Source organism: Ceratosolen solmsi, unplaced genomic scaffold, assembly GCF_000503995.2.
Source record: "Ceratosolen solmsi marchali unplaced genomic scaffold, CerSol_1.0 scaffold23, whole genome shotgun sequence".
Lineage (NCBI taxonomy): Eukaryota > Metazoa > Arthropoda > Insecta > Hymenoptera > Agaonidae > Ceratosolen > Ceratosolen solmsi.
In genome coordinates, this window is record NW_011948430.1 from 1,279,324 (window position 1) to 1,293,366 (window position 14,043).

The 14,043-nt window shown below is 31.4% G+C and overlaps 1 protein-coding gene across 2 annotated transcripts in view; it reads right to left on the bottom strand.

Annotated features, from left to right (window-relative positions):
- LOC105363937 (CUGBP Elav-like family member 1) overlaps nt 1-14,043 on the bottom strand; it is a 418,414-nt gene that overhangs the window by 364,449 nt on the left and 39,922 nt on the right. For both annotated transcript variants that reach the window (XM_011501760.1, XM_011501750.1), the window contains exon 2: nt 3,674-3,729. The gene's annotated coding sequence lies outside the window, so the exon portion shown is untranslated. The remainder of the gene's footprint in view (nt 1-3,673; nt 3,730-14,043) is intronic.

Consider the following 14,043-nt stretch of genomic DNA (forward strand, 5'->3'; position numbering starts at 1 on the left):
AAACTTGTACTTCAACATCCTCGAGCTTTGGTCCTTTTTAACTTTTAGTACATTCATTTGTACTATATGTAATTACGCTAAAGATTTTATTCGACACAAATAATCTTATTTTGAAATATCGACTTGTTAAAATCCAGTAATAAAAGAGAACGGCAAACTTTTAAGCATTTGCAAACGTTAAATTTTAATTTAAAATATTGTAATAATGTTCTTCATTTACTTATACTTATAAATAAGAATATAGTAATAATACATATAGTATACAATTTTTTAATTAAAAATTGCAATTGATCATTGCAGCCTTTTATTTTCACAATAAACGAGAATTTTTTTGTTTATTATCTGCAACGTTAGATTATGCAAAATATTTATATTAATATTGAATATCTTGAAAATTGTATCATAAAATGTTATAAAAATTACTAAGCGACAAAATTTGTAAATATTTAGTGTTTATAATAAACAATATATGTATAATGATAGAAAATAAATTAATGATTGTAAAAATGGAAAGAAATATAGGGACTTTTGTATTATTTCTACTAATTTCATCGATAAAGTAATTTAACTGGCAGGAAGTAAATAGTAATTACGTAAAAAAATAAATATTATCTATTGAATACAATTTATAAAAAAAATAATCGGGACCAATATTATTATGTATTATTCGATGTATTTTCTATCTATGGTATAAAATCTATGGTTTATCGATAATAGAAACATTACGCTTCTGTAATATCAATTACATTGGTATTTTCAATCACGCCGCACTTATATATCATTACATTAAACATAAAGAGCATAAGGAATTGAAAGTTATAGATATTATTTTGTAGATTATAAACTAGCATGAAATCAGTTTTTGCGATTGTAGAAAAATCTAGATGAGGCCAGATTTCTCTAAAGTACCCTTAAAATTTTATATAAATCGCTCGATAATCAATAATGAGCTGATCTTATTTGTCAGAGCTATCGACTTTGATTTCCTTTATATCCAACTTCGCAATGATTATTGCAAAACTTCGCGTCAGTCATCGAGCCGATAATTTGTCACCACCTCTCCTGGCAGTACGAGAAATTTCCAGCTGATGAATGCTCGAGAATGGCGCACCTCTTTGTCAAAGTGATGCCAAAACAATCGAGATAAGATCATAATGCGCCAAATAGAGAGCGTAAACGGCAATCCAATCCGCTAGTAACAAATACATCAGCCATTCATGTACATACCATTACTCAATATCAAAGCCCAAACGCAGAGGTGCTCACGAACGTTAATTATTTATGAAAACGGAGAATCAAATTGCAGCCGCTGCGACGACTCGAGCCAAAACGTTTTGTTCCGTGCGCCAAAGTGCTACGTGAGGCGCATCGTCGAAGCGTCAATGAGGATGGGAAGAAAGGGATGAAGAAGTCGCGGGCGAGCGTCGCGACGACCATGTCACAGTAGGTTGGCGGAGTAGTGGGAGGCTCTCGTTTTACGAGAATCAATTTCACGACGATGTGTATCTGTCCTACAGACTTGAACCACCTCACCTTTGCCCGCTGCCTCTTAATATTCATAACGTCTCCTCTAGTGGCGAAAGGTGAGCGTCGCGACACCAGCCAATGGCCCCTAAACTTATTTTAATAAGAGCTCTAGTTACGGCAACTTTTTCTCCCTTTCTTACAATGTAGAGCGCGTCGAGGCTTTCACATATGTCTCGGCGCTGGCCAATTCGCCTTACGACGCGTCATGGGCTATTTGCACAAGGATGTTGTCGTGGCCATTTCCATTCCGAAATATCGTGTGTCATCGTTATCAAAATGTTATTTTGCTCCGATCGACAAACGCGCACTTATTGTTTTGCATATTCGTTGCCATGACAGCTCTAATGTTTTCCATTTGCCATGTTCAGCGGAGAATAGAAAAGTCTCGTAGAAAGGGGACATGTAGAAAATACGTGGCTTAATAAAAGTTTTTTTTTTTGGTTTTTTTTTTTTTTTTTATTTGTTTGTTTCGTTTTAAATATCGACGTATATTTAAGAAATTTATTGTAAAATATCGCAAGTTCGCCAATTGGCATTGACGTTTATTGGATTTCACTTGCTATATAAAATCAGCATCTACACGATGATTATCTCATAGCTTAGATATTCTTTTTACCCACGAGTACATTTTATTATTTATAACTGCACAGTACACATTAACATTGAGCATTCACAAGTATTTTTAGTCGGTCTTATTATTTATAATAAGATATTATTATTTTCGATATAATTGCATATACCACCTTTGCATGTACGATCTTATGTACGAGCGTGCATTTTTGAAAATATTATCTATGCATGAATTTAATTAATCACGATAATTCGTAACCAAGTGTCATATATTATTGCCATTCATTATTTCCATAATTCTAAAATTATTGCGAGGATCGATACAAAATTATGCATACTCGTACATTATTTTATTATATCTCGTCGGATAAATATTTTGGCCTTTATGGTAATACATTAAAATCACAATCTCTTGTTAAATTTAAGCTCTAAATATTTTTTGTAACTAATTTTAGTATTTTAATGATTATCAATAATAAATACGATTGAATATCTTGTAGACATCTGACTGTGTGATGTTTTAATAATTGTAAAAAGGGTAGAATTTTACATAACTGTATGTAAAGTGACGAGCGAAACTTTAGTTACGACTCTCTCTTTTCCTGATCCTTTAATAATAACTGAATATTTATATGGGAGAGAGAAGGAACATACTGTTGGATTTTTTTCACATTAGTCACTTTTTGCATTATTCTAAGAGCCAAACATTAGTCAGTAGGTATTCAATCTTTTAAAACTTCCAAATACCATTGTCTACTTACATAACTTCTTTGATAAATGTTTGCAGAAAATTCATAATTCTCTTTAAAGCCAAAGTATGTCAAGGACTTGATATTTTTTTTTTTTATTAATCATTCATAACTTATTATATTGCAATCTCTGCTTATTTGAGTGATAAAAATTTTATAGCTACAATTTATAATTTAACATCAGCTAAAATTCACATAAAATATTTAAACTAATACAATATTTTTGCTGTTTATTATGTAAATGTGATATTATAATTATTATAATTAGTTAGTATCATTTATTTAGGGCTGCAATGTTCAATGTAAGTGCGACTGTAAAATTTGGATATACGTTGCATTACTTTTTCTCTTTTGATCGTCATCCGTACATTCGATTACTATTTTTACAAAATTTCAACTACGTGCTTTTAAAATTTCTTATTATAACTATTTTAAAATATATAAAATGCATATCGTTATTCAATTTCGTAAAGAGTATGTAAAATACATGATGACTTGTTCGATAAATTGCTTAAATGTACTTTGGTTTTTAAGGATGCAAAAATATCTTTGTCAACAGTTTGCAGTGTAATAACATAGAATTATAAAAATATGTGAAATGCAATGTTTATATTAAAAAAATCAATAAATAAATAGAAAATACAAAAAAATATATTTTAATTACACCCTAGAATACTATCTTGTAAAAAGGTTATAAATTTTTGGAATATATTAAAATTTCTAATGTAAAGTAATCTGTGATAATTTTTATAAATGTGAACCATTGGTCGGTGTTGGTTATCATAAGTAGTGTTACATATTATTATTAACTCTAATAAAATATTTACCTTAATAGGATGTTTGTTGCTGAATAAAACGATGCTAACTGAGATGGCTGATAAGTCTGTAACAAAGAGAAATGAGTAATATTCAATGAATATGTAGTGATAAGTTCTAAATTATGATTAGGAAAAATATTTATACATAACTCGATCATCGAAGAAATTAAAGTTAACTCGGCTTACTCTGATTAAAAGTATTTATAATCGCCGCACTACTCAGTGGTGGGCATAACTTTTCGCGCTTTAATTAAAGACCGAAAGAACTCGCCGCAAAGAAGAAATAATGTTTGATGGTTAAAAAAACACAGCTAGCAAGACTGTAGTGTAGGATATTACATTTAAATTGCTTTCGAGCTCTAATTAAATTCTAGTTGCACACCTTTAACATGCACAACTTCCCATAAAGTCATTATTAAATTTAACCGGGGTACCAGCCAAGGACTAGTGAAGCATAACATTTCATAAGAGAGTAAAAAGAAGCGAAAACAGAAAGATCGGAGTAAGCAAAGTATTGGCGTACAATGCTTTTAAGAATGAGATAATGAGCGCAAAAGAGGGGGCAATACTTCTTGTAATAAAGATATCGATCCGTGTGTCTGCATAGTGTGGCCAATTCTCATATATATATATATATATATATATACATATATATATCTGAAAAGGTAGTAGGAGGCAATGCCGATAGCGGAAGGGTTGAACAATATAAATCGTATCTAACGTCCCTTGCTTGTTCGTGTGTACACAGGCTCATTTGTAGGATTCTACAGCGATATTTCCGACACTAAAGGGGTTAGAAAGAGGAGAGTCGAATGAGAGAGAGTGAGAGAGAGAGAGAGAGTGAGAGAGAGAGAGAGAGAGAGAGAGAGAGAGTGTGTGTGTGTGCACGTGCGCCTGTGCAAGCACGGATGGTTGGGGAGAAAAAGAGTATGAGCGTGCGAAGGCAGATGGGTTACGTGGAAAAAGAATTCAATAAGAGGGAATATCTTCCCTTCCTCCTGCAACTGTATGTGCCTCCGTCTCTTGGCCATGAAAATGTTTTGCATTTCTCTTTGACTGTTCCGACTCATTTCGTACCACCAAAATCCACTCCCCTCGTGCGTCACTCCTGCTCTTCATTACAAAAATCACAAACGACTTGTGTCCCCTTCCCTCCGATTTTACCGAGATTAATTGATAAAGCATGCCCTATAAATCAAACGAATACGTTGTATTCAATTAGCCAACTGAAAGGGATGGATATAATTGTTATTCTTTTCGCCCCCTTGAATCTTAGAAACGTCAAGGAGTGTGTCCCGACCCTATAATCTTAAGCGGCACGATCAAATTTTGCATCCAGCGTCCGAGAAAAATGAGTCGATGACCCCCAACGGTTATGACAAGGGTTGTACAGAGAAGTAAGTATCTTACAAGTGAAAGTGCGCTTGTCACTCGTATGCCACGGGGAATCTCCAGAGTTCAGAGGGGAGGACTGGTCCAGCCAACTCGATAAGTTATGCTCGCTTTTCACACTGCACTTACTCAACTACTACCCTACATTCAGTAACGCCACTCCGGTCTTTCCAGTTTCTCCACGCCCCCCTCCCCCTCCGAGCAGTGATGACATTAAATTGAAAATTAAAACTGTGAAAACTTTTTTAATTAACTTTTGATTTGCCTAATAAAAAGCAGTTTACTGTTGAAAACTAATTTATTATCTACCACTTGATATGAGATGAGATTGCCTTTAAATACGGATTACAATTTGCCAAAAATATTCTCTCTCTAATAGACGTCGATTATTTACTTGCTTGATATTTCGATTGTTATTTAATGTCAATAGCTGATCTAGCAGATCAATGTAAACAATAAAATTTGACGTAGTTGCCAATATCGCTCTCTTACACAGTTTACGTTAGAATGACAAGATATTTTTTTTTCCTCTTTTATCAGCTAAAACCATAGAATTCATATAACCTACTTTTAATTATTCAACAAAATTCTAACTGAGTTTACTAAGATTTTGAATTTAACAATATAAACTAATAATGACTTAATATAATAGGATTAAGTTTGTACATAGAGTAGCAAAATTGTAACTTGCACAACTGCTAAAAAAAGTTGGAGTAGAACTTGTGTGAATAAAAATTCATAACCGACACTTATTAAAAAGATAACATTGTTGGTGAAGATATACATTATAATTTTAAAAGGTCTTTACGAACAGTTTTTTTTTTTTTTTTTTTTTTAATTTTTCATTGACAAATAATTCATTTTAAGTAATACATTTTTTTTATACCATTTTATTATATCGAAATTCAGAATTGCGCATTCCCGTAAATTTAAAATTAATTAAAGCACAGCTCGTGTAAATTTAAACAAATCCTTTTAAATAAACTTATCTATAAAATTCAAAATTTAGGAAATAACGAAATGTATTTGATTAATTGAATTGGCAAATTTATCATTGGTATTATAACTAGTCAATACGCCATACGTGATTTACATATAATTTTTTAATTGTTGATCCAATTTGAAAATTTTATATACTTTATGTACTAAGTGTAAGCACGTAATCCACTAACATGCATATTATATCCACTCTAAAACGTATATATAATCTATACAGAATGAATGATAAAACATATAATTAAAAAGAATGTTGATTTTAAATTGAATTTAAAAGTTTTGTTGTCCTACAATATGTGAACGAAGGGGCAATTTGGAAATTTATAAATTTAACCCAAAATATAGAGAACGAAAGTTAACTTTCTACGATAAACTCCATATTATTAGATTTGTGTAATATATATAATAAATATATTATTAAATGCTTCTACAGCACACTATGCTGTAAAACAAAGTTTGTTGAGTAAAATATCAATACTAACATACTAAATATGCAATCTGTATCAAAAACCTTTACCATATAAACAAGCGGAAACACTGTTATGAATTTTCCAATACCTGATTATGCAGGTAAATAAATTGATAGTATAATCTCAATTTTTGATAAAAACAGTTTATTATGTATATGAATAAGGTTATACTTTTCAATTAATATTCGCAATTGCTTTAAAGAAAATAAAAAACAAAACAAAATAAAACAAACAAAAAGACAAAGTATTCACAGCGAGTCTGGTAATAATCACGCGACTCAAGAATTCTCGTACTTAACAATATTGAATATTTATAAATTAACGTACGTTCTTAAAGTAGAAATAACTGGTCGTGTAGCCGCGTAGCGCAGAATAAAATAGTACCCCTAAACCAGTGATAAGCGTGTGATTGATAATTATATAAAATTACAGTATAACGATGCAATTAAAAGTGCCCTGGGCTCGGAAAAAGAAGAAGAGATAATCGAATGAAATAAGCCCGTCAGCGAAATGAATATACACCGCAGACACAGTACAGATCGATGTATTAGTAAAGTGGAAACAATGCACGGGTAATTACCGACATCCATGGCAGTATCTAACATCAACGAGGTCCGGCGGGGTGGGGTGGGGGTGGGGGGGGGGGGGGGTGGCGGCCCCGGGGGGGGTAGTAGCGGCCACCTATTAAACTGCCCACCCTGCTTTAGTAGCGGATCGAAAGGGTGAGCGGAAACGGACACGCGCTTTCTTTTGAGCAATAGCAGCTCGAGCGCGTCTTCAATTTCGCTAGCAAATCCAAATGTTGGAGAAAGAGGTGGTGCAGTGAGATAGGCTAGATATAATTGCCGGTTGGGGGGGGGGGGGGTGGGGGATAGTCGGCTAAATTACAATTTAATAGCCGAAGTTTAGCTTTCTATGAGACTATATTGTTTTTCCCGCACGCGAGCGGATGTGAAAGAAGGACACGATGTGGTCGCTCCTACGAATTCCCATCGGAAGAATATTGAACTGGCGCTGCGTCAGTCAAGATTTCCACGCGAGCGGTGCTCAAAAAAATTCAAACTCCAAGTGTGCAGCGACCACACGCGAAGTCCAGAATCTTACTTTGTAGACGATTCGAGAGAAGCGGTCTATTTTCATAATTAAGAGAACTTGGCCCAACAAACTTTTCAGCTGTTTATTTCGTATCCTGTAGAACCTAATATTAACTATCAAATAATTATCCTAAAAAATAATAAGTCTTGAAGAGGATTAATGTCAAATATAATATGGTTTTATAATTCTGTTAATTATTTTGATTGTACGATATGTTAATATTTTTCAGCTCCTTATCTTAATAAGACGTTATTAAGCATTTTTTATGTTAGTTAATAAGCATTTATACGATTGTCATACAATTGGAAGAAAAAGCACCAATGCAATTCTCATGAGTTGCAATTACTCTGTCACCAGAAATAAGCCAACAATTTATTATCATTTTTATATCTTTTTAGTAAGTAACTTAAATCTAGTGCCTATGAAATCCATGTATTATTAACACATTTCAACACATATAACTTAAAATCATTTATACTTTCGATTACTACTTATTTAATATATATATATATATATATATATATATATATATATATACACATATAAACAAAATCGAGGAAATTTGCTGTTAATCGAGCAATTTGTCATTTTGAACAAAAGTTGAATAATTGCACGGTGATTCGCGTTATTATAAAGAATTGCACGCTTTATACTCTATTAATTATATAATTTGTGGTTAACTTTCATTACTTTTTGTAAATGTTTCTCGGTATAAAATGTAAGGATGTAAAAGAATGTGTGTAAAAATTAAAGATCAAACTATAAAATTAAACTTTGTAGTATAAGGCAGTACCGGTTATCAGTATGCAATTTGCACCTGAATTAAAGTCAAGACAAGACCTTTTTCAATCAACTGTCTTGCCGATAAAGAGTGTTGGGCGCCGCGTCCTTAAAGTTATGAAAGTTGCGCACTCAAGAATGACAGATAGATATTGCCGATAATGGAAAAAGGCAAAAGCAAAGGCTGTTACAATCTCGTGATTGAAGAACCCCTCTAGATAAATACAATGCAAGTGACACTGATTGGACTTTGGAAAGAAAGAAAAGCACGTACGTAGTTTGGATGGAACGGCGGCACGAGGTTCCAAATCTGTTTAGGGAAAAAAGAAAATCTAGATACTCCTTATCCCAGCTGTGAAGTAAAAGAAATGCGCGCGCGCGAGAGAAGGAAGCGCGGGTGCGCTTGGCAATTCCAGGGTCAGGACAGCGCAATAGGGAAAGAAAGGCCTTTGAAAAGTACGATTATTCATTATCTAGAAAAAGCAGGCACTGTCGCCGGTCCCGAATTTCCCCGGAGAGCCATCGATCCCTCGACACAGCGCATTCCACGATTCGTATTCTCTCCGTTCCGCTTGTATACCGCATCGCCTTTACACGTTTACTCCCCGTCCGCTCTGCTCGCTCGCGTTCCCCTTTAAGCACGAAAATAGAAGATATTCAAAGGAAGCGAAGAGAGAAGGAAAAGACAGGTTGGATGTTGGGAGGAGAACAAGGCAGCCAAAGGAATATATAATTGATACGAATGAAATTTGATGGGCGATGCCGCTATAAATTGAGTTGTCAGAAGACGGCTCGACCCAATTGCAAAATACACATGCGCAAGGCCTCGCACACGTGATCCTCGCACAAGTGTATGTCATGCATCGGTGACATACCTGCCGTGTACGAATGATAATATTACGGTGCTCTGCCAGCTCTAGAGACACGCAGATTCAAATTAGAAGACCGACAATAATACCGGTTCACGCGCACACTTATTCAACACTGCTATAATGGATGGAATGTGGATTGGAAGATTTTTCGAGTGTAAGCACTATTGTCTAGGCTTTTGTCATGCTATAATACACGTAGAAATTAACAGAATTATACTACGCGGTACGAATTACCACTTATATTTCTCTTTTAGCGCTTATATTCGGTAATGAGTTTAACAGAAAGGTTGAAGCTTGAGGAAAGTGTATTAGCTTAGGCTGGCCCTAATTGCCAAAGGGTCCTTGTCCGTGCCATCGTGACATCCTAATTCTCAAGTAGCTAGAGACGTTTTGATATCGCAGAGAAATACGTATTCCAGGCGAGTGATTGTATTTCCATTGTGACACTAGTACATGCACGCACGCATGTAGAAGTATGAAAAAGAGGTACAATGACGCGCTCGCGTACGCAAAAGTGAGAGAGAGAGAGAGAGAGAGAGAGAGAGAGAGAGAGAGACGGATAGACGAGTTGCTCGTCTGTGAGATGGATAGTGGCGAGCAGGTGCTTGCCATTTTCACCCTCTCTCCATCGCCGCTTACACTCCTTACAGATAACGCGTCGTTTGTAACTGTCGTTATATGCGCACGAAGGAAAGATGGAAAAAGCGCCGGGAAAATAAGAAGCTCGGAAATAAAGGAGAGAAAAGTCGAGGATCTTGAGGTCCAAAGGGAAGCGTAGCAGCGCAGGCAGTTCCGACTGAGTCAGAGATTTACAAAAGCGTCACCATGCACTAGGTGACCTCAAATCGTCCGGAATTCACTCAGCAAACTTTATCTACGTGGAGCCTTATTACGTGATGGATTTATAAATAATTCAAGTAAAGTAATTTTACTGCACTAACGTCAAACTACATGTATAAATATTAATTCACTCGCGAATTATGTAATGAGAATCGAATTAAAAATTAAACACAAACAAAAAATTATCCAAAATTATGAATAATAATCAATTAAATGTTTATAATCATTTACAAGAAAATAATACACTTTATAAAGCTACAAAATTCAACATTTAAAAATCTATATAAGCGAACGAAATATTTCAATGTCGAGCGTAAATTGCAGAAAAAAACACATAAATCTGCATTTTGTTAGCAATATTTATATGCAATTTTATATTTACCTATTAAAAGGAAATAATAAACATATTAGAAAATGAATTTTCAAGCAGAAAGAGCCGAGTTTTATATATTCAAGTTGGTATACGTAAAAAAAGTAAACACTTAAATGTGTCAACCAATTAACTATACGATAAAAGTTTATGAATGTTTTTTAAATAATTGCATTTTCACATTCATTAATAAAGTTTATCAAATTGGAATATATTGAATTTGCATTAATCCATGAAGTTTCCCATAGAAATTCATATTTAAATAAGCCTAGGGATCACTTTTAAGTTCATTTGCTTAATTCCTGTAAACTATAATTTAAATATCTCAATATATTAATATGTCAGGGAAAAATAAATTTTATTTGTACAAAATAATGTTAATCTCATTTACTACGAATAATGTATAAATGAAACAACTTAATAAATCGCAATAAAGTTCACTTATTTTACGGCTTTACAGAAACATTTGTACTAAACAAAATTATTAATGATGTTTCATATATTTAAAGGAAGAAACGAAGGTTATACCAGTACTCTAAAATTAATTTATAAGCATTTTATTTTCTCATTTACGTATGTTAATATTTACATATGTTATTTTCCTTCATTATTACAATTTCTTGTTTTCTATGGGAAAAAAAAAAAAAAAAAAAAAAAAAAAAAAAAAAAAAAAAAAAAGTAAAAAATTTACAAAAAGAGTAAATAAATTTGAAAATAATACTAACAGAATGCATTTTATGGTATTTTATTTTATGATTAATTAAAATTCGCTACGCACTTCTTCTAGCTGACTTTTCCCCATTTGAAATTCAGTTGTAAAAAATATAATACTGCACGTACATGCATAAATGAGTTGCACATTTTTTTTTTATTACTTAACTATTAACTAAATAACTAACTATTATTTAACCATTATATATATATATATATATATATATATATATACTTCACTATTACTTTTCTGAAACAGAAAACTTATTGTATTTTAAGATAAATCGTTAAGATCGTTAAGCTTATGAACTCTCCTCCCTGCCATTTCCATTTTTTTTATTATTTTCTACGTTTTCTATTCTTTTACTAACAAATACTGTATAGACCAGACAAAAAAATATAAAATTAATATTGATACTTTGTATGGTCTATTTATTCATCTATAACTTCTAATACAACCAGAACAAAAATTAAATTTTTTATAAATAAAATCTTTTACAAAAATAGCTAATTATAGTTTCCTATAATTTATAGTCTCGTTAGAAACGCATCAATGTATTAATAGAATTGTTATACAATTATTCTCAGTTTATTAATGATTAATCAGAACGAAACATTATATTAAATGTGTAGTAATCATCGTCCAAAGAGCTTCAATTAAATACTATTAAATTTGATTTGATTATAAAATTGTGAATTATCATTTTCAAGCGATATTTATTTGCCTACTTAACAAATACAATTAAATATATCGAACATCAATTTATAATATGAAATTATATTCTCTATGAAAAAAAAAAATTAAATTTTTATTTTTATAGTTCTTGTTAGTGAAATATTCTAATTGATAAATATATTTAAGTTGCTCGTTTATCAGACCTTAAAGCTTAGCGATTTTTAAATTCAATTAAATTACATATCTTTCCTCGTCTCAACAAGTTATCACATATGCAGAGTGAAAACAAGAATTATATGTAAGAATTATGATACGTTGAAAATAGTATAATGTTAATATATAAAATTAGATTACAATTGCGTATGTGGAGTAAAGCTTAACTATCGAAGAGCGAATAGTGCATAAGTATATCAGCTAGTATTATATTATTATAAGCAAGTAATGGGAAAGTCTAGGGTTGATTTTTTTTATCTCTAGGAGTTGTGCTTACCCTTAGAAGCACCGAGTGACTAATGTTACCTAAAGGTGGATTTGTATACCGAGTAAAATCGATAAGAAGAGGAGACGGGCGCCGGTGCAAAGAGGACCAGCCAAGGCTCTTAAGTAGCATGAGAAAATGGCAGTGCAATAGATTGCAGGGAAAGACAATGACGTAAGTAGTCCTCCGTAATCTTCGTCTGCCCCGTTTGTCTTAAATGTACGAGACCGCAGGTGAGAATGAAATGTGGTATGCGATTAGTGAATTGCACGTACCTTTCGACAGATATTCTACTTTCGCATATCGCGAATAATGACAGGTTTATATTCTTTCGTAAAATCTGATTTAGAATAATGATGCTAGAAAAATAGATTTTCGTTAAAAAAAAAAAAAAAAAAAAAAAAAAAAAAAACAAAGCACTTATTTCTTCAAAAGAAGATTTGATTTTAAAAGCAAACACTTTTCATTTTTTATTATTTGAATAGTATAACATACAAAAATATCGTGTGAATATCAAACTCTTCATATAATACACAATCTGCTTTCTCATACAAAAATATATGTATTATTATATTATATTAAATATTTTCATTTAAAATTACCTAAAAATATTAACCAATAAAGATTTTAGATTTTTCCTAGATTCTAATGTTTCTATTAAAATTGCTCTTTAGAATAGAATTTTCAATCATATAAAATTTTCCACTACGAAGCAAATTAAACGTTTAAAGAAAGGAAAAACACGTTACATATTATTTTAACATATATTATACGTAACGTGTATGTGATGAAAAAAAATAAATAAATAAATAAAAATACCACAAATCATGAAGTTTTAGTCTTTTTAACAAAAATTGATATATGTATTGTTGAAAATTATTATTTATGTAAAAGCGTAAGAACACCTGTATATCGAATTATTTTTATTACTATAAATGCCCTTAAAAATTAAATTCCAGTAATAACATGTCAATTAAAAAAAAAAGTATCAATAGTTACAATATATATAGAATAAATTTGAATATTAAAACAACGAGAAATAACATTCGTCTATTTATTAAAAATCGTCTGAAAGCGTCGAGTTCAAATTAAATTAATCAAACTTATTTATATAAATATTTCTAATTTAAGTAGAATAAAAAAAAAAATAAAGTAAAAGTATGAAAAATATAGATACATATGTATTTATCGTACGATTTATTGAACCTAAAATCAAACATTTAACGTATATTTAATAATTTGTCAAATAATAACAAATAATGGTCTAATTTCAATCAAATAAAATAATCAAAATAAAATAAAATAATAAAATAAAATAAATCAAATAAAACACTACTGTGTATTTTATTCACTTTGTGTCTGTTCATTCTATTTACTTTATTTTTGAAAGTCCGTTCGTCGTTAATAAATGATAAACAATATATGATGGTTGCATGGAAATTGTATGATATCGATGAAATTATTTCTCCATAATAGTTAATGATCTTATTATATTCCTATTGTGACGTTTAACCACGTTAATATAAGAACGAAATTCAATGAAAATAATTTTTTTTTCGATTCTTTTGAATGAACTTTATGAAAACAAGAAAATACAATTACGCACATAAATTTATTTATACCATATTAATATATATATATATATATATATATATATATATATATATATATATATATATATATATATATATATATATAT